This window comes from Symphalangus syndactylus, chromosome 1 (assembly GCF_028878055.3).
Source record: "Symphalangus syndactylus isolate Jambi chromosome 1, NHGRI_mSymSyn1-v2.1_pri, whole genome shotgun sequence".
Taxonomy (NCBI): Eukaryota; Metazoa; Chordata; class Mammalia; order Primates; family Hylobatidae; genus Symphalangus; species Symphalangus syndactylus.
This window is the reverse complement of record NC_072423.2, coordinates 17,402,992-17,428,947: the sequence shown is the minus strand read 5'-3', so window position 1 is coordinate 17,428,947 and position 25,956 is coordinate 17,402,992.

Genomic DNA, 25,956 nt, shown 5'->3' with positions numbered 1-25,956 from the left:
AAACTTAGGAGCTTTTTATTTACCATAATGGTATTCCACATAGCATTGCTTCTGAAGAAAAAACTCATCTCATAGCAAAAGAAGAATTATAGTGGATATCACTGGTTTTACCATATACCTCATAACAGAGAAAGAACTAGACCCATAAAAACGGAGTAAGGGTTAACTAAAGACTGAGTTACAGTGCCAGTTGTCAAGGGAAATATGATGTTACATCTTAAAAGGTAAATATATGTTTTGAATCAGTAAGCAAGTTATAGTATATTCTTCCCAAAATCAAAATACACCTGTCTGAGGACCAAGGAGTAAATGTGGAGCTAGATCATCTCGGTATTGTACAGCATAATCCACCCAAGTACCTTTTTTTCTTCTACTTTCTCTAACTTTGAATTCTATTGATTCAGAGATCTTGGTTCCCAAAGAAGAAATGTTTTCACCTACGTTAACAATGATTTTATTGAATTGAAAGCTAAGACTTTCTGCTGGCTATTTTAGATTCCTCATGTCAAACAAACGAACAAGCAAAGAAAGGAGTTAGTCTACTAGATGGGGTGATTAATACCAATTACTAAGTAGAAATTAATGGGGAGAGGAAAGAGTAGGTCTGTTATGAAAGTGAATCCAAAACTACCACAACCAGTAGCTGAAGGCAGAAACCTTTCAGGAATGAAGATTTGGGTCACTCTACCGGTAATGTCTTGGCTTAAAGCAAAGAAAATGTGGAAGTGTAGTGGGAATAAACAAGCTAAAAATACCCATTACAGTCTCATCATAAGTTACAGAAATGAGTGCTACAGCAGCTATGCTTATTCTCCCTACATCATTATGTATGTGTGGGTCAACTATTTCCTTCTCTCTCTTCCTTCCTGTTATTGTCTTATACTAATCTTGTTGAATGTGACCTAAAAAAATTTGGCTTTTTTTTTTTTTTTTAGTAAACAGAATATTAAGCTGGGACTGTGAGTGAATTTTAAGGCAATAAAGATAACTCAGAAAAGATAGTGCAACTCTGTTTCAGAGATGTACGAAATGATGATAGTTATTTGCACCTACTCATTTCAATAAGAGAAAGAGAACATCTTAATTTGCACAAAAGTTTGTTTCATATTGTTGGATGCAAACACAGAAATGTTTTTCTTGTCTTAGATGTGAGATCTTTAGATACAGGGTTCACATATGTGGAAGGGTGTAGGGGTGCTTAACAGCCACAAGTGCACCATGCCACTTAGGGAGTTATCATTATCTGCTTCAAACCAGCTTCTCTAAGATATTTTACTATTTTTATGCTATTTTGCAATTTCTATTCTCTTTATTACTATGTTGCTTCATTATTTTTTTAATGCAATTAAGACCAAAGTGTGACTGGATTAGGCCAAGGACAGTGTAAAAGATTATTAGAAGCAAGGTCACTGGGATACTATGGAGCCAGATCCTATAAGGTCTTATGTATAAGTTTTGCAAATCTGCTGTAAAGCATCTGTATTTTATTAAAGATGAGAATAATGTTAATGATTACATAGGCTTCTATTATGGAGGGTAAAATATTACACCCCTGGAAAAGACACGCATCCTGGATATAGATTATGTTTTCTGAAAGTAGTGCCCACACCATCATCCCTAAACTTAGGAGATTTTGGTTTACTATAGTGCTATTCCACATAGTAATTTTTTAAATTATATTTAAATATAATTTTTTGAATATCTGCACTAGAAAGTAGAATTTCTGTCGCAATGAATGTTGTAAAATGTAAACTTTTATAAACATAGAGAAATAAAAAGTGTGAATTCTCTTTAAAATCTTAGTAGAACGGTGCTTTCTGATAGCTTTGCTGTCCCATAGTAAAAGGATTAATCAGACTGAAAACAAAATTTATCCTAAAAGCCAGAGAAAGAACGGTCCTGTTAGGCTGCCTTTAAGAGCATGGAATCTAATTCCACCACTTACCAGCTAAGTTAGCACAAAAGTTCAAATTGCCCAATCAGACTCACACATGCAAGAGATTTTACCCACTATTAAGCTTTTCTAATAAATTCAAAGATACAAATAATCAAGACACATGCATGAAATGGAGGGTTCTGGGACGTCAAGGTATTTTTCCTGGTCGTTTTTTTCTCACATTTGACAAGAATCTTTAGCCCAGATTAGAAGATGAGACCTTTAAGAGAGATGTTACCTCTTGCACCAGGACACATTTCGCATTTGGGATATCAAGCACATTTGTTATATACAGATTGATGTTTAAGTGATGTGACATTTTCCAGGGAACCATGCCTCATGAATCTATAATTTATAGTATTGTTTGTCATGATCAAACCTACACTGGAGACATCCTGATAAAGGATTACCCAACTAGAGGCTTGATAGAAGCATGACAAAACCACGGGCTTTCCTTCTGATTTTCAAGGACATTTCACTATCACTGGATTCACAAAAAAATAAGATTGAGTTAACTGATGTCTTTCCTTCCCTAGGAGCACTCCAAGCCCTGGTAATCGGGAGAGAAAGGGATCCAAAGCCAACTACTTCAACTTTTTTTTTTTCCTCACTAGCTATGCAAGTGTGGGCAATTTATTTAGCCTAGATATATATCTGTTTTATTGTCTTTCACATGGAAATAAAGGGACTCTATGCAAGTATTTTTATTATTAAGTGGAAAGCAACATGCAACTTGCTGAGCACAATGCCTGGCACTTAGTAAGTACTCAATGAATATTAGCTATCACTGATAGTATTGTTTTTTATGGGTTTTCTGTATGAAAGGAGATATTCCCCCTTTATCAGAAAAAAAAAATCAAATAAGAGAAGAAAAGTCAGAGACATAGTGAGTCTTCGATGATATTGAATACATAAGGCACTTTATATGCATTTGCTTAACTGTTCTAGCAAGAAATAACAATATGTCACACTCAGCTACTCAGGTGTCCCAAAACATTTCCATTTCGGTAACAGGAGCTTGAAGATTCATACACTAATGCAACATCTCTGAATAATATGTTTTTAAGTTCGTTGCTGAGAAAATCCAGAAATATAGCTCAGTATCTAGTAACATTAGGGACTAGTGAAGTAAAATAAATAAAAATAAATTTGCGTCTTCTTTTGAGACTTCTGTCTTGGAGAACAATAAATGAAATGAGGGACTCATTTCAAAGGTGAGGCATTTAACGAAGCAGTATTTTTTTTTCTTCCACTTTGTACTAACTTCCCTTCTATTGGGACAATTTAGTGAGTCACTATGTTGGCTAGAGAGGCGATTAGTAAATTCATCCTTTACTTTAAATTACCCTAGTAGGGAATTTAAGAGAAAGATCTAATAATTACCATAAAAAACTTGAAAGAAAGTTGAAGTGAGATGTCAACCAGGCTTAGTCATACCAGCCCATTTTCCCATGAATGGATCATTCATTCTCTCAGAAAAAAAAATAAAAATAAAAATTATATATATGTATATATATATCTGTTGAGTGCACATCGATGATCAGAGACTGTTGATTGGGCTGCTGGGGATGCTTTGCCATGAATCAGACAATCTCAGGCTTCATGGAGCTTGCATTTTAGTGAATGAGAGGAAAAGATTAGAAGTGAGGGTGTAAAGTGTTTGTAGGGAGTGATGTATACAGAGTACAAGGATGAACTAAAGTGGCCTGAAGTATAAGGAGTGACAAATTTTTAATAACCTACAAGAGAGTTGACACGCCCACTGTGTCGAGGATTTATTTTCCTTTTATTTATGTTCATTTTGGGTGGAGGGGAGTTGTTTTGGGTTGTTTTGTTAATATACTATCTTCCGCACTACATAGGACAATGCTTCATATATACCATCAAGGTTTGTTGAACGAATTCTTAGAGCATTAAAAATGGGTAAGAGGAAGGATATAATGGTTATAGTTATAAATCCAAGAATAGATATTAAACACTAGATGGCTGAGGAAAGACATAAAATTGGAGGAAATAGTGAAAGCCAAGGAGTTGTAAAATATAGAATTCACTATATATTCTAAAGATTCTCTTAGCAATTTCTTATTCCTTGAATAGAAAAGTATCTCATCAAGCATCACTTTGTTTATTTGTTTTGTTTTGTTGTATTTATCTTCATGATCACTACACAATTTTGGCAAGTCAGTTTGATTTTCAATTTGTGGTGTAAAATAAATTTTCCTTTTAAATGAAAAGTTTTATTTTTCATTTATGGAAGTAGATTTTTGATTTTGAAGAACTATATTAATAAATATAAGTACAATACATACTTGTTTGGGGAAAAATAATACAGGAAGTACACAAATAACTGAGGTTTGTGAAACCATGTTTGGAAACACTAGCAGTAATAACAGTGTTTGTATTATTTATTCATTTAAACTATAAATTGTCATTTCGGTTTGTTTTGTGTTCTCCAGAAGTATTCATCTATTTGGGTTCTGTTGCAAAGAATACAGATATTTGAGTTAACAGTGTTAGAGAGATTTGCCATCTAAGTACAGAAGGGAAGGGAGTTGCGGTTTTCCACAAGGAATACTAACAATCATAAACCATGAAGTCTTAAGAGTGATAAACAGAAAAGGAAAGGGATCCAGGAAATATGTGGATAGGAATAACCTATGCAATTCTTGTCAAGGTTAGCAGCTTCACAAAACACCTTAGAAGGCTTTCTGTCTTTTTCTACACTTTGCAACTATTTAAATAAGTATAATGTTCTTGAAGATGTGTATGAATTTAACCTGTTAAAACTATTGGTCTGCTGCTCCTTGGAGAATAGAACTTTCCTTTTCAAATTTATCTTTATTGTTGTCCTATTGCTCCAATAAGTTGCCTTCTCCTTAATCTGTTTACTAATCTTTACTTTTCCTAGTTAATCATCCTCTTTCATCTATAATTTCTTTTGATTTTATATAAATTTGTTCAAAGTGATCCATAGATTTATTTTTGGTCTTATTTGTTTCTGCAGTTTTGTTGTTTTTTTATTCCTCTGATTTGCTCATGTTTTTCACTTGAATTTCCCCCTAGTTAACACCTGCTAAAATCAGTCTTTTCCCAGGACTCTTTGTAATCGCGTGCTACAGTTTTATCATATCTGTTATTTTATTTTTATTTAACTTCTATTTTGTATTAATTCTTCATTATTGTGTATTTTTAAATTATTTTGTTATTGTTCTTCTAATACCTTAATGTGAAAGTGTTTTTGGTTACCTTGAGTTTGGTTTTTGTTTCTATTTTTAATTGACACATGATTGTACATATGTGTGAAATATAGTGTGATGTTTTGATACGTGTATACATTGTATAAAAATCAAGTCAGGGCATTTGGTATGTCCATCACCTCATACATTTATCATTTCTTTGTGGTGAGAATATTCAAAATCCTCTCTTCTAGCTATTTTGAAATATACAATGTTGTTAACCACAGTCACTCTACTGTGCAATAGAACACCTAGTTACGATATTTAGGTTTTTAATTCTCTAGGCCTCATAGTTATGATATTTAATACTTTCATTTCATTTACTTTTAATAGAAGTTAACCTGATTTTTTAAAATGTAACTTGAAATATTTAGACAATTTTATTTAACTCCAAGATTTAAAGACTGGAGGGCAGCTTGTACTATTAATTTTTCATAAATGTTATATCATATTCAAAGAGTAAGAGCTGTGTGATTTCTTAGCTTTAGACTTCATCATGGTTTTTCTATGTGTTCTAGTAAACGGTCAATTATTTTTAATGTTTTATGAATAATACCTTGTTTCTTATTTAAAGCTCCTTTGTTTTAAGTTAAAATGCTGATTTTCAACAATAATTTGGGTTTAATAATATATTTTTCCAATTTTTGTTTACATCCTGTAACTTCCTCGTTCTTGGATTTAATTTTCCATGTTAATGGAATACATTGTCTGTTGTTGTTTTTCTCCAGAAATAGTACGTGATGAAAAACGACTTGGCTTTACACATGTGAATAACTCTTTTTCCCTCATCATCAAATGCTTACTTGGATGGTCACAGAATGTTAGATCACACATTATCGTCTCTCAGAATTCCACTATTTTCGTCTAGAGTTCTGTATTACTAAGAGTATCAATGATATTTAGCTAACTCTTATTTCCTAGTAGCAACCTGCATGTTCACTTTGATTCTTTTCTTACTTGAATACATATATATCTAGGTGTGCATCTTTCTTTTGCTCAGGGAATGCGTTTCTCTTCTGATTTCCTCCCCTAGATTTTTTCAGAAATCTGTTATGCATGTGGGAAACGTAGATCTCTCCTGTCTAAATTTATTCCGCTCTTTTATTAATGATTATCAGCAAGTATTACCTTTTATTCTTAACAGGTTTGTTGTGGTGATAGTATCAGGGGTGTTGGCCTATCTACACAATCATCAAACTGTCTTACATTTTTAGAAATAAGATGTGTCCTTTTTCGCTATATTTTTAAGAGATTCCCTCAGCTCATTCAGTGCAGGTGTGTTTGCTGTGCTTATCAAGCCCATTCTATGGAATATTTTTTTCAGTGATCATCAATCATGCTTCTAATTTATAAGAATGCAGGATATTTTTCACAACCCATATTGTTTTCTCCAAGATCATGTTCTCTCAGCTGCTTTGAAAGGTATTTACTATACTTACTTAGAAACTTTCTCCTTTTTCTAAAAATTAACTATATTTCCACTGGTGTAATTTTAGTTAAAAAAATAGATGCCTCTCCTTTGTGCATCTGGATTCCTCCAAATTCTTATGGTTATTGTCTCTTCTCTATTGATGAGGTTTTGGTTGAAAGGGTCCGTGGACTTATAACTGGGTTTCACATGAAGATTTCCTGTAAAGTCCACAGCAATCTTTACTGAGAGTTGGAGAATGAAGCTTGAGGCTTCCAATCACTTATAAAGCTTGTCAGAAACAGCTCAGTTATCAAGCCATTAGTTTTCTAGGGGTGACAAAACAATTGGTGCTTTGTTTTATTAGCCCTTTCACAAGTAGCTATACTGGCTATTTTTAGGATGATTCTGTCTATTGCCTACTGGCTCTGATTTTGCGATTATCCCAAGGTGAGCTGCATGTAGGATTGTGAGCTATTTCCTTTCTGTTACATGATGCCCATCTGATTCTTTATGCTTTATATGGATCCAAATGTTCTCATTTATAAGTCCACTTCTGGCATTCTCCTGGCTTTCTAGAGCAAATATTCTTGTTTTTATTTCATTTTCTATTTTAATAGAATTATGGAAATAGAGATTAATAATGATATAAAGGCATGTTGAATTAGAAGCCAAAGTGCAAATTCAGAGAATTTTGTTAGATCTCAAGAAGCTAAAAGCATGACTGATGTAAAGTATAGTCTTTAAGAGTATTATGAGGTAATTCAGAAACATTTATAACATGCTGCCAGTACTCGGGGCTTTGATATTTGCATGACATCCCATAGTTTTTAAGATCTTGGAAATAAGTTTTCTTGTAGGTGTTAAATTAGAAAATAAATAAAATGTAAAAGAGAAGAAAAACTTGGATAAATATAAAATAGTGGCCCACGGAGTCAATTAACTTTCTTACTGACATCAAGGCAACGTTATCTTCTTTATGAACTTCAAAACCAGTAGACACTGAGACTAGCAGCACAACCTTTACAAACACGGGGACCAGTGAAAGGCATTATTCTGCATATGTCAAACACAGAGCAGAAATGAGAAAAGTTTGGTTAATAAAACAACCCCATCGAAAAGTGGGTGAAGGATATGAACAGACACTTCTCAAAAGAAGACATTTGTGCGACCAACAAACATATGAAAAAAGCTCATCATCACTTGTTGTTACAGAAATGAAAATCAAAACCACTATGAGACACCATCTCATGCCAGTTAGAATGGTGATCATTAAAAAGTCAGGAAACAACAGATGCTGGAGAGGATGTGGAGAAATAGGAATGCTTTTACACTGCTGGTGAGAGTGTAAATTAGTTCAACCATTGTGGAAGACAGTGTGGCAATTCCTCAAGGATCTAAACCAGAAATACCATTTGACCCAGCCATCCCACTACCGGGTATATACCCAAAGGATTATAAATCATTCTACTATAAAGACATATGCATATGTATGTTTATTGCAGCACTATTCACAATAGCAAAGACTTGGAACCAACCCAAATGCTCATCAATGATAGATGGATTTTCTTTATCCATAAAGAAAATGTGGCATATATACACCATGGAATACTATGCAGCCATAAAAAAAGAATGAGTTCATGTCCTTTGCAGGGACATGGATGAAGCTGGAAACTATCATTCTCAGCAAATTAACACAGAAACAGAAAACCAAACACCACATATTCTCACTTATAAGTGGGAGTTGAACAATGAGAACACATGGACACAGGGAAGAGAACATCACACACCTGGGCCTGTCAGGGGATGGGGGGCAAGGGGAGGGAGAGCATTAGGAGAAATACGTAATGTAAATGACGGGTTGATGGGTGCAGCAAACCACCATGTCACATGTATACCTGTGTAACGAACCTGCATGTTCTGTACATGTATCCCAGAACTTAAGGTATAATTTTAAAAAGATTTCAAGTATTTCAGTTGCATTTTCCAAACCAGTGAAAGCATGTCTCAATGGCTCGATTCCTCAGAAATTATTGTAATAACATTTAAATCTGTTTGAATCTATATGTCAACACAACAGTTTTTACTGTAACTTGTCTTGTGAAGTAGACTGATCATAAGGAAATAGTATTTTTTAAATTGTGAACAGGCTTTGTAAATTAATATGTTGGCATTATTTGTGATCATTATAATTTGAATGTAGGGGAGAGTCATTTAAAATTATATAAAGAATTTAGAAAATTAACAGGTACGTAGTGATTTTGGCGGGGTGGTAAATGTTAAACATTACCATTAATCTTTTCTTATTTTGTCAAATTATATTCCTTTTTGATGCTTACTGACCACGTTACCCTACAACTTGTCATTTTCTCTAGGACTAAAGAGATAAAAGAAACTTGCAAGAAAAATATTATGTAAACCATCTTGTACTTTTTATGTAAATTCTTGGAGCAATTGGGAAAAACAGCTATATATTACTGCTCTGTAAATGAAGCTATTTCATTTCAAGCATCAAATAGAAGAGCGTTTCATTTGTTTCCTTTCGGTATTTAAAATGCAAATAATATATGCAGTGAAAAGAAAAAAAGTACGTGCATATATAAAAATCATTTTGATTCATGAGAATTTAGTGATTTGACCCTGAATTTCAGATAGTAGTAGAAATAATTTACTTAGAAACAAATCAATTTCTATGCAAATTCACAGAAAGGTTTTGTTTTACAGCTCTAATTAGAAGTATAATGGAATAATCAAGCACCCTTCAGAATTTGAAATTATTTTAAAATATTCTGCTCATGAAAATTTTATTGTGAAATCAGGCCATTTTATTTATAAAATGACATATTGTCAATGCATATTCTCTGTAAAATATTCTATTTCTTTAAATTAATTACAACAGTCTACAAGATACTTGCAACGTGACTTTATAGTTATTCCTTTCACTGTTATCATATACTGGGCTAGACAGAAGTGGCTTTTCTCAACCTCATCTCATAATTAATCACTAAGAATTTAAACAATGAAGAGTTCAAAATACGTATATTTGGGACAAGTTAGGGATTATAGTAATGGATCACGGGTGAATTATTTGCTGAAGAGTAAATGCACACACACACACTTACTTTACCCTTGATAAACATAATGCAATGAATGACAGCTGTAAAATACATGAGTAAATTGTTTACATAAAGTTGCATAAGCTTTCTTCAACACCTCTTGAAGATCCTGCTTTCACACAACTGAAGACAGAAACAACTAATATTATTACTGCAGAGACGATAATACTGCAGTGGTTAAACATACATACACACACAAACACACACACACACACACACACACACACACACACAGCTTCCAGAGCCAGCCAAGGTTTAAATCCCAGCTCAGTCACTTACAGCTGTGTGAACCCATGTGAGAATGATTGTCAATCTCTGACTCAATTTCTTCTACCTCTGCAAAATGAAGATAATATTGCCACTGCTATTGTTACTAGCATTAATCAAAGCTCGCATTTATTGCTTACTTATTTAATCTTAGGTACTGTGCAGAGTACTTTATATATCTCATTGAATCCTCATAATAGCCCTGGGAAATATGTGCAACTTTCATCCTTATTTTCACAGAGAGGACATGGACAGGTTAAGTAACCTGAACAAGACCACACATTTAGTAAGTGTCGGAGGCAGGAAACGTATGAAGGAGATACTGAAGAAGGGTTTGTGAAATTGAGTTCACATGCAACCCTGCTACAGCCTTTCTCAACCTGGGCTTCCATTCTTACATAACACATATCTACCAACTCATATTTTATCCAAACTTCTTAGGGGATTGCAACATGGAGCAATTATCAAAACTAAAACCCAGTCGGGGATAACATGGTATGTACATCTTAGCTGCCAACAGCATGGACGTTTGCCACCCTAACGACATATTGTTTTGTAAAACACCTGGGCCCTAAATCCCACCCTGGAGACAATGTTGAATTGATCAATACTATTGTTTGAAAACAACACTCCTGTCACATTTGCCATAATTTCTAACAATAACACAAATAATATATTTATTTGTTGATAGCGTCAGTGTCCCCTAACAAACTATAAACTTCGTAAGACAGTGACTATAATTATGATTATTTTTTAATGTTTTATGTCCCTGGAAAGTAGTGGGTGCTCAAAAACATTGATTGGCTGTAATTGAATATATTGAATTGAACGTATTATGAATGATTTACTCGAGGCAGACACAATGGCCCTCAAGAAGCAGGATTCTCTCCATCAGGCAAAAAAAGAAAAAATCCCCTTCAGCCAATGACTGTACAAAATGTAATTGTTAGAAATGTGTTTTCATCAGATCCATTACTTGTTCTATATCAGAACAGGCTATGTAATGTGTGGTTTAAAAAAAATTGAAAAAAATAAGGCTGGGCTCAGTGGCTCATGCCTGTAATCCCAGGAGTATTGCTTGAGCTCGGGAGTTCAAGACCAACCTGGGCAACATTACCAGACCCTGTCTCTACAAAAATATTAAAAAATTATCTGAGTGTGCTGGCGTATACCTGTGGGCTCAACTACTCGGGAGGCTGAGGAAGGAGGATTGCTTGAGCCCAGCATGATTTCACCACTGTATTCCAGCCTGGACATCAGAGTAAGACCCTGTCTCGAAAAAAAATCAATCCCAAATGTCAACAGCTTGAAACAATTGTGGTTTATTTTTCATTCACTACTCCTGTCCAACACTAGTTATCTGAGGAATCTGCTCTGTATGAGTCCATTTTCATGCTGCTGATAAAGACATACCCGAGACTGGGTAATTTTATAAAGAAAAATAGGTTTAATTGACTCACAGTTCCACATGACTAGGGAGGCCTCACGATCATGGCGGAAGGCAACAGGCACATCTTACGTGGCAGCAGACAAGAGAGAGTGAACCAAGTGAAAAGGGAAACGCCTTATAAAACCATCAGATTTCATGAAACGTAGTCACTACCAATGAGAACAGTATGGGGGAAACCGCCCCCAGGATTCAATTACCTCCCAGCAGGTCCCTCCCACAACAGGTGGGAATTATGTGAGCTACAATTCAAAATGAGATTCAGGTGGGGACACAGCCAAACGATATCATAGTCCAATAAATCTCCACTAGAACCAGGGCTGATGGGGCAAACCCTGTCTGCATTCCTTTGCTAGGGCTGCTGTAACCAAGTAGCACAACCTGGGTGGCTCAAAACAACAGAAATTTATTCTCTCACAGTTCTGGAGGCTACAAATCTTAAACCAAGGTGCCGGCAGGGTCATGCACCCTCCAAAACCTGTAGAAGAGAATGCGTCTTTGCTTCTTTTAGTTTCTGGTGTTTGCTGTCAGTGCTTGATGTTCTTTGGCTTGTGGCAGCATTGCTCCCAATAATGTCTCCCTTGTCACTATATGTTCTCCCTGATGTGTCTCTCTTCTCTTCTTCTGAGGACATCAGTCATAGAGGGTTAGGGGCCCTCCCTACTCCACTATAACCTCATCTTAACTAATTACATCTATGACTACCCTACTTCAATATCAGGTCACATTATGAGGTGCTGGAGGTTCACACTTCAATATATTTTTCTTCTTAATAGAGAAAGGGTCTCTTTCTGTCACCCAGGCTGAAGTGCATTGGCATGATCAATACTCACTGCAGCCTCAAACTCCTAGGCTCAAATGATCCTGTCACCTCAGCCTCCCAAGTAGCTGGGACTACAGGCATGCACCAACATGTCTAGCTAATTTTTAAATTAATTTTTAACATCTCACCCATGCAGTAATCCAACTCCTGGGCTCATGCAATCCCCCTGCCTTGGCCTCCCAAAGTGTTAGGATTACAGGCGTGTGCCACCACTCTTTGCCAAAACTTCAGCATATCTTTTTTGGGAAACACAATTCAATTCATAACACCATCAGAATGTTGATAGTTACTGTGATGGACTGGATGTTTGTGTCCCTCCAGAATCCATATGTTGATGTCCTAACCCCCAATGTTACGGTATTTGGAGGCAGGGTCTTTGGGAGATAAGTAGGTTTGGATGAGGTCACAAGGGCGGTGTCCTCATGTGGGATTGTAGAAGAGGCAGGAGAGCTCGCTGTCACCACGAGCATACACCGAGGAACAACTGTGGGAGGACACAGTGAAGAGGCCACTGACTGCCAGCTAGAAAGCAGGCCCTCACCAGACACCAAGCCTACTAGTACCTTAATCCTTGACTTCCCAGCATCCAGAACTTTACAAAATAAATTTCTGTTGTGTAAGCCACCCAGACTATGGTATTTTGTTATAGGAACCCAAGCTGACTAACATAGTTACACAGGCAAAAGGACAATGTAATGAACTGTGCACTATCTGTTAATTGTTTAACCCAGAAGGGATACACAGGACTTCCACTAGGGTTGCATTGCTAGAGCAAATGCCATCATTGTCCAGTCAAATGTTCTCAACACTAACCATTTCCATTAGTGCTGGTTCTACTACAACCAATTCTGTCTCTTCGTCTGAGGGCTTTCTCTGGCAAATGGCTTCTGTTCTGCTTCAGCAAAACAGACGTTAATGGAATTCATGCTCCCAGGATAGGCTCTCAAAGAATAACTGATCAAAGTTGGTGAGTAATTTAATGAGTTAGTTGACTTGCTATTTTGTTACGATAACTGTGAGATGCACGTGCTATGCTGCATCCCAAAGCTCCCCAGTGGAATGAAGCCAAACAGTATGAGGGAAACCACCCGCATGATTCAATCATTCCCGCCAGGTCCTCCCACAACATGCGGGAATTATGGGAGCTACAACTCAAGATGAGATTTGGGTGGGGAAACAGCCAAAACACATCAGGATCCTTTCCTTTTTCTGTGTTTCAGAAATTATTCTAATGATTAACAATTATGGCCGGGCACAGTGGCTCATGTCAGTAATGCCAGCACTTTGGCAGGCCAAGGTGGGAGGATCACCTGAGGTCGGGAGTTTGAGCCCAGCCTGATCAACATGGTGAAACCCCATCTCTACTAAAAATACAAAAATTAGCTGGGCATGATGGCGGGTGCCTATAATCCCAGCTACTCTGGAGGCTGAGGCAGGAGAATCACTGGAACCCGGGAGGCGGAGGTTGCAGTGAGCCAAGACCATGCCACTGCACTCCAGCCTGGGAAACAAGAGCGAAACTCTGTCTCAAAAAAAAAAAAAAAAAGAAAGAAAAGAAAACAAACAAACAAGCAAACAAACAAAAACCAATTATGGTTTTTCTGTTAGATATGCTTTATCAAAGTAAATAATTTTTGTCTAAACCCATTTTACATAGCTTTGATTCCACTCTATTCAACACTGTCCTTCTCTTTTCCATTCCTGTCTTAGCTTTGATACCATAGAAAAAGGAAACTTGGGGCAAAGTATATATATTAATACTTTATGGATGAATAAAATACCTGTGCAAGCACACTGAGGAAAAAAGACAAGTGAAGCAGGCAAAAGAGAAAAAAAAATGTGTGTGTGTGTGTGTGTGTTACAGAACCAGCTACAACCTCAAAAGAAACAAGCTAGTCACTTGATCATGTTGGACATCTCTCTAGAAGCTTTATGGAAACATTCAACTGCAAAGAGCTGGAGAGGGGGAAGGGGGAGGATTTGTCCTCCAAGCCTGTGCACCTACTTCCCAACGTTCCAGCCGGTGGGTAAGTCAGAGCCTCTCTGGATTCATTTGGAAGTGACCGGGTCAATGGACCTGCCCCAGATTCCCTGATGAGGCTTGTGGGAGACTGTGCTGAGCACAGCCCCTAAGCCCTTGGGGAGCTGAGAAAATCACGTTTGAAGATGAAGCTGTATCTACAGCTAGACCCTGGAGAGGCATCGATTCGATCTGGAACACTCCTCCTTACTCTCATCTTCTCCTTTCATCCATTCCCACATTTTGAAACATAGAGCTATATTTTCTTTGTCCTCTATTAGAGTAATATTATAGTAATTTATTATAAATGAAACTGATAGAATATTGCAATTTATTAAGTAGTTATTGTCAGCCAAGTACTCAGCAAGGCACTTTTTAAATGTTATTAAATTAATTTTATATTTAAAGGACTTTTATGCTATAGAGAGATAATTCTTTGCATGGGTTCACATAAATTATTTTATATCAATTCAATAGTATAATTATGCCACATATATAACTTGAGGAGGGCTGAATAATATTTTTCTTTTCATTGTTTTAGCTTCTTTCACTCATTGATTTTAAACTTTAACCACTGCATACACAGAAAACAAGGCACCATATTCAGCTAAGTCAAGCTGTGTGTCCCTTTATTTTGTTTTTTTGTGTATTTTAATGTTTTTATCCAAGTTATATAATCAGAAACAGTCAGTTCTCTGTATATTTAACATCAACTCACTAATAGTTGTACCATTTTTATTTTTCAGACAAAATAGTCTTTAGAAAACTTCTTTTTATATCACTTTCCTTTCTCAATACTACTTCTTGGAAATACCTCTTTTTGGCTGGTTTAGCTTTAATTATATTTAATGCCTTTATATTCTTGAGTGTATTGTAATTCATATGAACATCGTAGGATTGATGGGTATTTATTTGGTTTCTTGCTAGGGATTAGTATGAACAAATCAGATACAATGTATTTTATTTATACCTACTCCTGTATTGATTATAGTATTTCTAAGGGATAGAACCCTAATAGTGGGATTGCAGTGTTGAAAGATATCCATATATTTAATTTCAGTGAAGTTGCCAGAATCAAATTTGAGTAAATACTCAATCTAAAGGCAAACAGATTGTCATGTAGCTGATTAATAAGGTTGAAGCAAGTCCTCGTGACAAAGCTTGGCCAAACTTGGGTCATGTTTCTGAACCTTCTCCTAGGCCCATCTGTGCATTTCCTCGTAAAATTCTGTTTTAGCAAAGATCCTTGCTAAGTCAGTTTAGCAAGAACACCTCCATTTTTGACCCCTAATTATTCTCCATATCTGATCAAGTTCCCCATCCTCCAGTATTCTCCACATGATGTCTTATTTTTTTTTATTTTTTTATTTTTTTTTTGAGACGGAGTCTCGCTCTGTCGCCCAGGCTGGAGTGCAGTGGCGCAATCTCAGCTCACTGAAAGCTCTGCCTCCCAGGTTCACGCCATTCTCCTGCCTCAGCCTCTCCGAGTAGCTGGGACTACAGGCGCCCGCCACCACGCCCGGCTAATTTTTTGTATTTTTGGTAGAGACAGGCCTTCACCGTGGTCTCGATCTCCTGACCTCGTGATGTCTTATAAGCCTGGCCTGTCTGTAACTGCAATCCCCCTCACTCCGATGAGTTTTCTCTTCATTTCCTATCCATTGACCCCCACACTGCTTCTAGGCTGTAAATTCCCACTTGCCTATATATGAATGAAGTTGATCCCAATCTCTCTCCCACTGAAAGATCCCATTGCAGTGGCCCTTGAACCTATAGTATGGTCCTGAGTAAAGTCTTCCTTACGGTGCATTAACAAGTATCACTGAATGCTTTCTCTTTCACACCGGCAAGACTCAAACATATTGGGCAGTGTAGTGTTCGTATGGACTCCGGAAGCCAGCTGCCTGGGGCCGTGATTATGATCCCCCAACTCTTGGGGTGTGACCTTGGGCAAGGTACACATACTTACTTGTCTTCCTTCTACCCCAGTTTGCTCATCTGTAAAATGAGGATAATACAACTACTATTTCATACGATTGTTGAAGGAGCTATATCAGTGTATATGTAAAATGCTCAGAAGAGTACATGACACAACAAAAATGCCATATAAGTATTTACCTACTGTAATGGTCATCATTATCATTACTATCAATATCGTTGTCATCATTTTGGACCCAAATGTCAGACTTCTTTTTTATGATTTATTTCCATTCAATGTGAAAAGATAATAACTTTTTTTTTTTTTTTTGAGACAGAGTCTCGCTCTGTTGCCCAGCCTGGAGTGCAGTGGTGCGATCCTAGCTCACTGCAACCTCCGCCTCCCAGGTCCAAGCGATTCTCCTGCCTCAGCCTCCCGAGTAGCTGGGACCACAGATGCGTGCCACCACGCTGGCCAATTTTTTGTATTTTTAGTAGATACAGGATTTCACCGTGTTAGCCAGGATGGTCTTGATCTTTTGACCTCTTGATCTGCCTGCCTCGGCCTCCCAAACTGCTGGGATTACAGGCATGAGCCACCGTGCCCGGCCAGATAATAACTTTTATCTCAAATCTGAGTTTGTTTTAAGCACCTTCAGTGTTACCATCAATATTTCCCCAGACACAGTTAATGTCCTGTTATGTGTCCCAGAAATCTCCCACAGACTTTGCCTATAGCCATGGGAAACTCACAAGTTCCCACCCCAGTTACCAGCATCCTTATGCTTCTCTTGAGCTTAATCAGCCCAAGCTCAGGGAGTCCCAGAACTGCAGGGAATTTGCTGTCTCCTCAAGAGTAACCCTTCACCAGTGAGATGTAACACATAGGCCCCAGATTCTTTGGTCCAGGAGGAATAATTCTGAGACCCATTTTCCATGGTTCTTAAGAGAGTTCCCCAGGATTGCATTCAAATTGCCCACAAGAGTAACCATCTCCATAACATACTCTTGGTTGGTTCCCCAGACTCCCCGCCCTCTTCTCACGTTCTCTCCTCCCACACCTGAGCTTCCTGGGATCACCTCCCAAGTAAGCTGCCTAACCCTAAGTCTTTGACTGAGGTCAACTTAAAGAGTGCCTGAGGTAAGAAAACCTCAATGCTTGAGATAAAACTTTTTATTTTTTGCCAGAAAGTACATGCTAGATTACCTAACTCTTTTTTTCTGTGGGTTTCTTTGTTCTATTGATTTTAAATGTGTGTGTATATATAGATAGATAGGTGGATAGGTAGATATAGATATAGATATGTATATTTGTATACATACATATTTGTGTGTGTTTCAATCTCTTCGATATTTTTGCCTGTGCTTTAGGATTTTTGTTGTTCTTGTTTGAGACAAAGCCTTGCTCTGTCACCCAGGCTGGAGTGTGTTGGTGCCATCTCGGCTCACTGAAACCTCTGCCTCCTGGGTTCAAGTGATTTTCATGCCTCAGCTTCCCAAGCAGTTGGTATTACAGGCGTGCACCACCATGCCCAGCTACTTTTTCTATTTATAGTGGAGATGAGGTTTTGCCATGTTTCTCGGGCCAGTCTCGAACTCCTGAGCTCAAGCAATCCTCCCCCCTCAGCCTCCCAAAGTGCTGGGATTTCAAGCATGTGCCACTGAGCGTGACCTTGCCTCCGCTTTAAATAATGTTTGCGTTTAATCTACCAAACACTTTCCACATAAGAAAACAGTGACCATACTTGAACTTATCAGCCACTTATTTAGTTAGAAATTATTTGTTTTTTTACTCTCTAGAAATTATGTTTGTGTGTATGTGGGTTCCTTTTAAATCTCTTTAGGCATTCTCACTATTTTTCTCACGCTGCTTACTTCTTCCAGCAGCTTTAATCTGCTCTGTGTGGTTTCCTTGTGTTCTACCCTCAGGCTATCTGAGAGAATTTATATTTCTGTGGAAATCCATTAATGATGAAGTCCAGAGAGTACCCTAAGTGCGATAGTTCCTCAGTGGTAGGAGTCCACACAAGATTCTGGGCAGGGGCTGTAAGCTAGGGGTTATCAGACTATCTATCCAGATTTTGAAGCCCTTCTTATTCTCAGGCTGTTTATATTTTCCCAGGCTCAGTTCCCACAAGCTCCGTCTTCTCAGTGTCCTCACGACCAGAACGATCAGACACACATACGGTGGCTTGAACTCGACCTTCCTTTTTTTGATGACACAGATCACTGTGGATAAAACTCTTCCCAAGATTTCTAACTTCCTATTCCCTTCCCAGTGTCTTCCAATACTAGTCTCCAGAGGTTTGTTTATCCTGCAGAGAGAGGAACAAAAGGATGATACTGGCTTTTTCCAAGCAAACCACAGAAAGGATCTCAAAGCTTCACTTCCACTTAGCAACCCCTAAGCCTTGACCAAAGATTAGCCAGAAGATGAGAGAGATCAGAGTTGTCATGAAAGGGAAGGAAGCCTCAGCCAGTTCAACATAGTTCCCTTGTGCCCCCCTTGAGGACACTGGGCTTTTATTCCTTTTTTGTTTGTTTTTGGTAACATTATCACAAAGCAAACTTTCCACCAGGGCAATAGAACATAGTTGTTAAGAATTCAGTCTCTAGAGGAGGATTACATGGATTCAAGTCACAGTTCATCTACTTACCATCTGTGAGATCTACACTTCATAATTTAAACTCTGTGTTTCTGTTTCTTCTTTAGAATGTGAATAGCAAAACTCACTGCTCACAGCCTTCCATAAAAGATCCTAGAATAAAGATCACACCTCTGTAGCAGATTCTAAACAGTTTGAGAATAAATTACCACTATGTATGTCAAAACATCAACTTATAACTGAAGGTCAATTGAAGTGTGTATCTTGGTAAGAAACAGATGTCAAGTAAACCTCAGAATTAAACACATTAAACAGCCATTTTCCAGCAAAAGAAAATATGGCATCACTGTGGGCAGCTGATGCTCTAAAGGACAAAAGGGTGGTATTGAATGATGCACACCTAATTATGTTTCCCAAGTTTCCCAGTTAATTTTCTCCACCTCTCTGTGGGTGGAAAGAATATGTGCAGTAGCTTTAAGTCATTTAGTGAAAACCTCTCCTCATGACCACAAGAGAAAGCAAAGAAAATATGGCATCACTGTGGGCAGCTGATGTTCTAAAGGACAAAAGGGTGGTATTGAATGATGCACACCTAATTATGTTTCCCAAGTTTCCCAGTTAATTTTCTCCACCTCTCTGTGGGTGGAAAGAATATGTGCAGTAGCTTTAAGTCATTTAATGAAAACCTCTCCTCATGACCACAAGAGAAAGCAAGAAAAAGCGTTTCTGCTGTTACACTGAGGTTAGCATATATCTGAGACTATTTCTGTTCTGGAAATTCTTTGTGCCTAATCTTATCCCTGTTGTGAAAAGCGGCGTGGCTCTTCCTGAGGTTGGAAGAGAGCATGGCCTCCATCTTCCATTCACTAAGTTAAACTCAGCCCTGGTCCTGTGGATGCCTTTTTGGGACTTGTTCTGGGGAGATTAGATTTAGCCCCTGATATGGTTTGGCTGTGTCCCCACCTAAATCTCATCTTGAATTATAACCCCCACAATTCCCACATGTCATGGGAGGAATCCGATGGGAGGTGACTGAATTATGGAGGTGAGTCTTTCCTGCACTGTTCTTGTGATAGTAAATGAGTCTCACAAGATCTGATGGTTGTAAAAATGGGAGTTTTTCTACACAAGCTCTCTCTTTGCCTGCCGCCATCCATGTAAGATGTGATTTGCTCCTCCTTGCCTTCTGCCATGATTGTGAGACCTCCCCAGCCATATGGAACTGTAAGTCCATTAAACCACTTTTTCTTCCCATTCTCAGGTATGTCTTTATCAGCAGCTTGAAAACAACTAATATAGTAAATTGGTACTAAGAGTGGGGTGTTGCTGAAAAGATACCCAAAAATGTGGAAGCCACTTTGGAACTGCGTAACAGGCAGAAGTTGGAACAGTTTAGAGGGCTCAGAAGGAGACAGGAAAATGTAGGAAAGTTTGGAATACCCTAGAGACTTGTTGAATGGCTTTGACCAAAATGCTAATAGCGAAATGGACAATAAAATCCAGGCAGCGGTGGTCTCAGATGGAAATGAAGAACTTATTGGAAATTGGGGCAAATACGACTTTTGTTATGTTTTAACAAAGAGACTGGCAGCATTTTGCCCCTGCCCTAGAGATTTGTTTTGAACTTGAGAAGGGTGAATTAGGGTATTTGGCGGAAGAAATTTCTAAGCAGCAAAGTATTCAAGATGTGACTTGGATGTTGTTAAAGGCATTCAGTTTTATGAGGGAAGCAGAGCATAAAAGGTTAGAAAATTTGTGGCCTGAAAATGCCATAGAAAAGAAAATCCCATTTTCTGAGGAGAAATTTAAGCTGGCCACAGAAATTTGTGTAAGTAATGAGGAGCTGAATGTCAGTCTCAAAGACAGTGGGGAAAATGTCTCCAGGGCATGTTAGACACCTTCACAGCAAGCCCTCCCATCACAGGCCCAGAGGCCTAGGAGGAAAACATAGTCTCCTGGGCCAAGGCCAGCGTCCCCGTGCTGTGTGCAGTCTAGGGACTTGGTGCCCTGCATCCCAGAAGCTCCACACATGGCTAAAAGGGGCCAAGGTACAGCCTGGGCTGTGGTTTCAAAGGGTGCAAGCCCCATGCCTTGGCAGCTGCCATGTGGTGTTGAGCCTGTGGGTACACGGAAGTAAAGAATTGAGGTTTGGGAACCTCCGCCTAGATTTCAGAGGATGTATAGAAATGCCTGGATGCCCAGGCAGAAGTTTGCTGCAGGGGCAGGGCTCTCATGGAAGAACCTCTGCTAGAGCGGTGTCGAAGAGAAATGGGAGGTTGGTGTCCCCACACAGAGTCCCTACTGGGACACTGCCTAGTGGAGCTGTGAAAAGAGACCATCATCCTCCAGACCCCAGAATGGTAGATCCACCTACAGCTTGCACTGTGGACCTGGAAAAGCTGCAGACACTCAATGCCAGCCCACGAAAGCAGCCAGGGAGGCTCTACTCTGCAGAGCCACAGGGGCAGAGCTGCCCAATACCATGGAAACACATCTCTTGCAACAGTGTGACCCAGATGCAAGACATGGAGTCAAAGGAGATCATTTTGGAGCTTTTAAGATTTGACTGCCCTGATCATGAGGTCAAGAGATCGAGACCATCCTGACCAACGTTGTGAAACCCTGTCTTTACCAAGAATACAAAAATTAGCTGGGCGTGGTGGTACACACCTGTAGTCCCAGGTACTCAGGAAGCTGAGGCAAGAGAATTGCTTGAAGCCAGGAGGTGGAGGTTATAGTGAGCTGAGATCACGCCGCTGCACTCCAGCCTGGTATCAGAGCAAGACTCCATCTCAAAAAAAAAAAAAAAATTTGACTGCCCTGCTGGATTTCAGACTTGCATGGGGCCTGTAGCCCATTCGTTATGGCCAATTTCTCCCATTCGGAATGGATGTATTTCCCCAATGCCTGTACCCCCGTTGTATCTAGGAAGTAACTAACTTACTTTTGATTTCACAGGTTCATAGGCAGAATGAACTTGCCTTGTTTTAGATAAGACATTGGATTGTGGACTTTTGATTTAATGCTGAAATGAGTTAAGACTTTGGGGGATTCTTGGGAAATCATGATTGGTTTTGAAATGTGAAAACATGAAATTTTGGGGGGGGTCAGGGGTGGAATGATATGGTTTGCCTGTGTCCCCACCCAAATTTCATCTTGAATTGTAACTCCCACAATTCCCATGTGCTGTGGGAGGAACCTGATGAGAGGTGATTGAATTATGGAGATGAGTCTTTCCTGCCCGGTTCCCATGATAGTGAATGAGTCTCATGAGATATGATGGTTTTAAAAACGGGAGTTTTCCTACACAAGCTCTCCCTTTGCCTGCTGTCATCCACATAAGATGTGACTTGCTCTTCGTTGCCTTCTGCCATGACTGTGAGGCCTCCCCAACCATGTGGAACTGTAAGTCCATTAAACCACTTTCTTTTTCCAGTCTCAGGTATGTATTTATTGGCAGCTTAAAAATGGACTGATACAGCCCCTCTCAGGTCTTTACTGTGAATCAGAAAAATACATTCTGAAAATCAACTCCTCAGGCATCTCATTTCCATTCTATTCCTTCTCGTATTAAAACTCACGTCCAGCCACAAAGTACTGTGAGCTTACAAGTAAGCAGTAAGATAAGATGCATAAACACAATACATAAATTCTAATAAATAATGTCGGCTGAGATATTTCTCCAGTTTTAATCCCAGGCAGTTTTCAAATTTCCTGGAAGAAATTAAAGGTTAAATATTTAAATCTTTTTCAAGTTAAAATCTAAAGATAGAAAGTTTGAAGCAATTAAAATCAATTATCTTGTTTTTAGAAGTTTAAAATTTACAATTTAAAATTCTTATGTCATAATTAAGTCACAATATTATCCTCCCAAATTTCTTACTCAATTTCATCTCACTAACAGGCATTCTTGATGACTGCCTAAAAGTGTGTTCCTTGCAGCAGCTAGAGACAGCTTTCGCATCTCTCATGCTAATGGGTATGCATCCTTCAAGGCCTGAGAGCATACCCATTAGAGATACAACAAACCTCTCAAGAGTTTAAATTTTCTTGTTTTGTTTTTTACTTGATTGATTGATTGATTGATTTTTGTAGAGATGGGGTCTTACTATATTGCTTAAGCTGGTCTTGAACTCCTGGCCTCAAGCATTCCTCCCACCTCGGCCTCCCAAAGTGCTGGGGTTACAGGTGTGAACCACTGTGCCTGGCCAAGTTTCACGTTTATTGACTTAAAAAGCATCCACAAAGCACATAAAATTATTAATTTACCATATCAATTACTATACATTTTTAAAAAACATATCATTAGCTTTGATAACAATATTCCTATAACCTAGTATTTAGTTTTGCCGAAGTCCATAGCAGAAACTGAAGGAAAGGGGGGTCTGCAGAGATAATCTTCATGGAGTTATCCTGACCAAAATGAAAATCAGTTCATTCCTGTTACTCAGAATCCATGCCCTGTAAATTTGCATTTGTTTGGAAGCAATAACCCTGCAAAGCAGTATTTTTCCCACTATGCAATCATTAAATCTGAAGGAAGGTTCATTTTATGCATCTATGCCCTGTCTTATACACTGGCATTGAAATGCTTCTCGTTTCTTGGAAGTCAAGGAAATTCCAAAGAAACGGGCATCAGTCAACGGGTAATATTTGTGGTGCTTTTTATTTTATAATCAAAAGTGGTAATTGCTATTTATCCCAACTCCCCTATTTCTGCCCAAATGTTATACCAAGGTTATCATCTATCTGAGACAGCATCCACTATTTTCTCGAGCAGCCTTTTTCATTCCTGGGCTACAGTGGCTCATTCTACTGTCTCTTATTATGGGATAAGTTGAAGCCTGTGAAACCTGCCTGTTAGTAATTGGCTCTCTTTCATCCCTTTACTTGTGTCAGTTGGAAAACCTCCTTCAGACTTCTGATCTGGAGCTGCTATTTGATGCTTTTGAAACCTGGGCCAAAACGAACCTAACAGGAACTGATACCCCTGCTTGTTTCCTTTAAGACATGGCTCTTTTCATCCACTTTTTCAATATTCCAAGCCTTAAAGCACATTATTTTATATTGCTACTTCTTTTCCTCTACAGTCCTGAAATGTGCTTCTCATGTTTAATTTCTCTGCCATTTCCTTATTCTTTTCAGGAGGGTTCAGCTGGATTCCCATGAATGCAAACATTTCTAACTGAGTAACCTTCCCTCTCTAATAAATGCAGATTGTTTAAATTTTAATTGTCTATGTCTGTGGGATGCAATGTGATTTATTAATACATTGTGGGACGATTTGTTTTTCCAGAATGGAGACTTTGTTTTCCTTTAACTTTTTGTGTATTTTGTGCCCCATAAGTTTGTTTTCTCAAAATATTCTGTCATATTTTGTCCAGATAGTAAAATGGTTCCAGATCTTTCTAATGCTTGTGGGTGGTGAACCCTTGTTCAAACCAATCTTGTTTTCATCATTTCTCTGGGCTAGGTAATGCCCTTGTGCCATCATCTATCCTAGTCAGAACACAATTTGCCATTGCCTGCCTTCTCCCCTTTTCACCTTGTGGGTACTTTAGAGTATTAGTTCCATAAGCATATTAGGCAATTTGCTGAGGGCAGAACTATGTGCCTACCTTCAGTGGCTATACTCTCTTGAAATTAGCTAAGAAGACCTTGACTCTTTTTCACTGGTATTTCTAGACTTTTCGCTCATACCTGCACAGATAATTTTTGGTCATCACTTGGTAAAGCTGTCACAATCTTTGAGGGGTAATTCCTTGTTTGGTTTTCTTATGGAATCCCTGTTGTAAAGCCCCTTTTCAATGATGTCCTGAATTATTTGGGGAAGAGCCACTCCCATGTATCTTCTTTGAGGGCAAATAAGCCTTAGGTTTATGTGGGTCATAGGTAAAGTTTTTGTCTTCTAATAAATAAAACACATATTTTACTAAAGTTCTCCGAAAGAGCGATTGGTTATGGGGGCTTTTTCCCCATATTTATATCATCTCCTCTGGCCTTCGATATCACATCAGGTTTTTCTCTTCAAATCTGCTGTCTTTATTTTAGGATCTCTACCTATTTGCACTGGAATTTCTCTCTCTTAAATATATTTTCCATTGTTTCTATTGCTCACATTATGTCCCTCCACTTGTTCTGATAGTAAGCATATTTCTCAAACAACTTGTACCCACAATTTGCATAATTTTTGCAGATTGTTTCTCTAATACCAAAATGAAATATTGCAAGGGCCCTTATTCCTTTCTATTTATGTATTAATAAAATCTATTATCTTTGTATCAGTGATCATAGTTGAAATCTTGAAAACCTGAGGGATTGGAACTGCTGTAATTAACAAATCCCCAGACACTTCACTGTGATATGTATGCCTGTGTGTCTGTGTTGTGCAGGGGTGGCTACCACATAAATAAGACTGAGCATAGATCAAAACAGGATATAATGGGCTCTGCCCTGGGGTCATTCCTTTGCTAATAATATTCTGACATGTGCACAGTGTTTGCTGGTTGGGTCAGCAGACACCAAGCTTCTGATAGGTACAGACAAGACTCCTGGGAAGCCCAACCCTAGCACCTCTCTGGTGGCCTGTCCCCTTTGGGAGGACATAGTGTGTTGTCCTGAAAAATAGGCCACCCCTCACCCCATGGAAAACAAAACAAAGCAAAACAACGTGGTAAACTGCAATCACAGGTCCAGGTCAAGAAGCAAATGGCTGACTCAGACCATTTCATCTAGGACACAGCAGTTGAAAGACCACTTCTCAATGCCAAATACTCACTTGACCTAATATAAACCTCTACAGATTATTTGGGTCAAAATACCCTGCCTTACTCTGAAATTCAAGATTGCAGCCTCAGAGCTCAACTCCTGGCCATACCCAAAGCCACCCACATGACTACCATGGCCCTCTAGATGTTTCGAATTTTGCAATGTTCTAGCCAATGTGAGTAATGCGGGGAGTCTCCAAAATGCTCCTCCAAAAGAACACCCTTCTTCTTTATCCCTATCCTGAACAAACTTAAAAATGACATAAATGTAAAAGAAAATCTCATTTTTTTCCTAAAAGACGCTAAGTCAAAGAAGGTTGTCTGAGAGTACGAATCAGGTTGCACGGCCTCTCACTTGCAGACTTCTCGGGAGCACAGCAAGCAGCTCCTGGCGGAGGAGAAGGAGGCTGCTG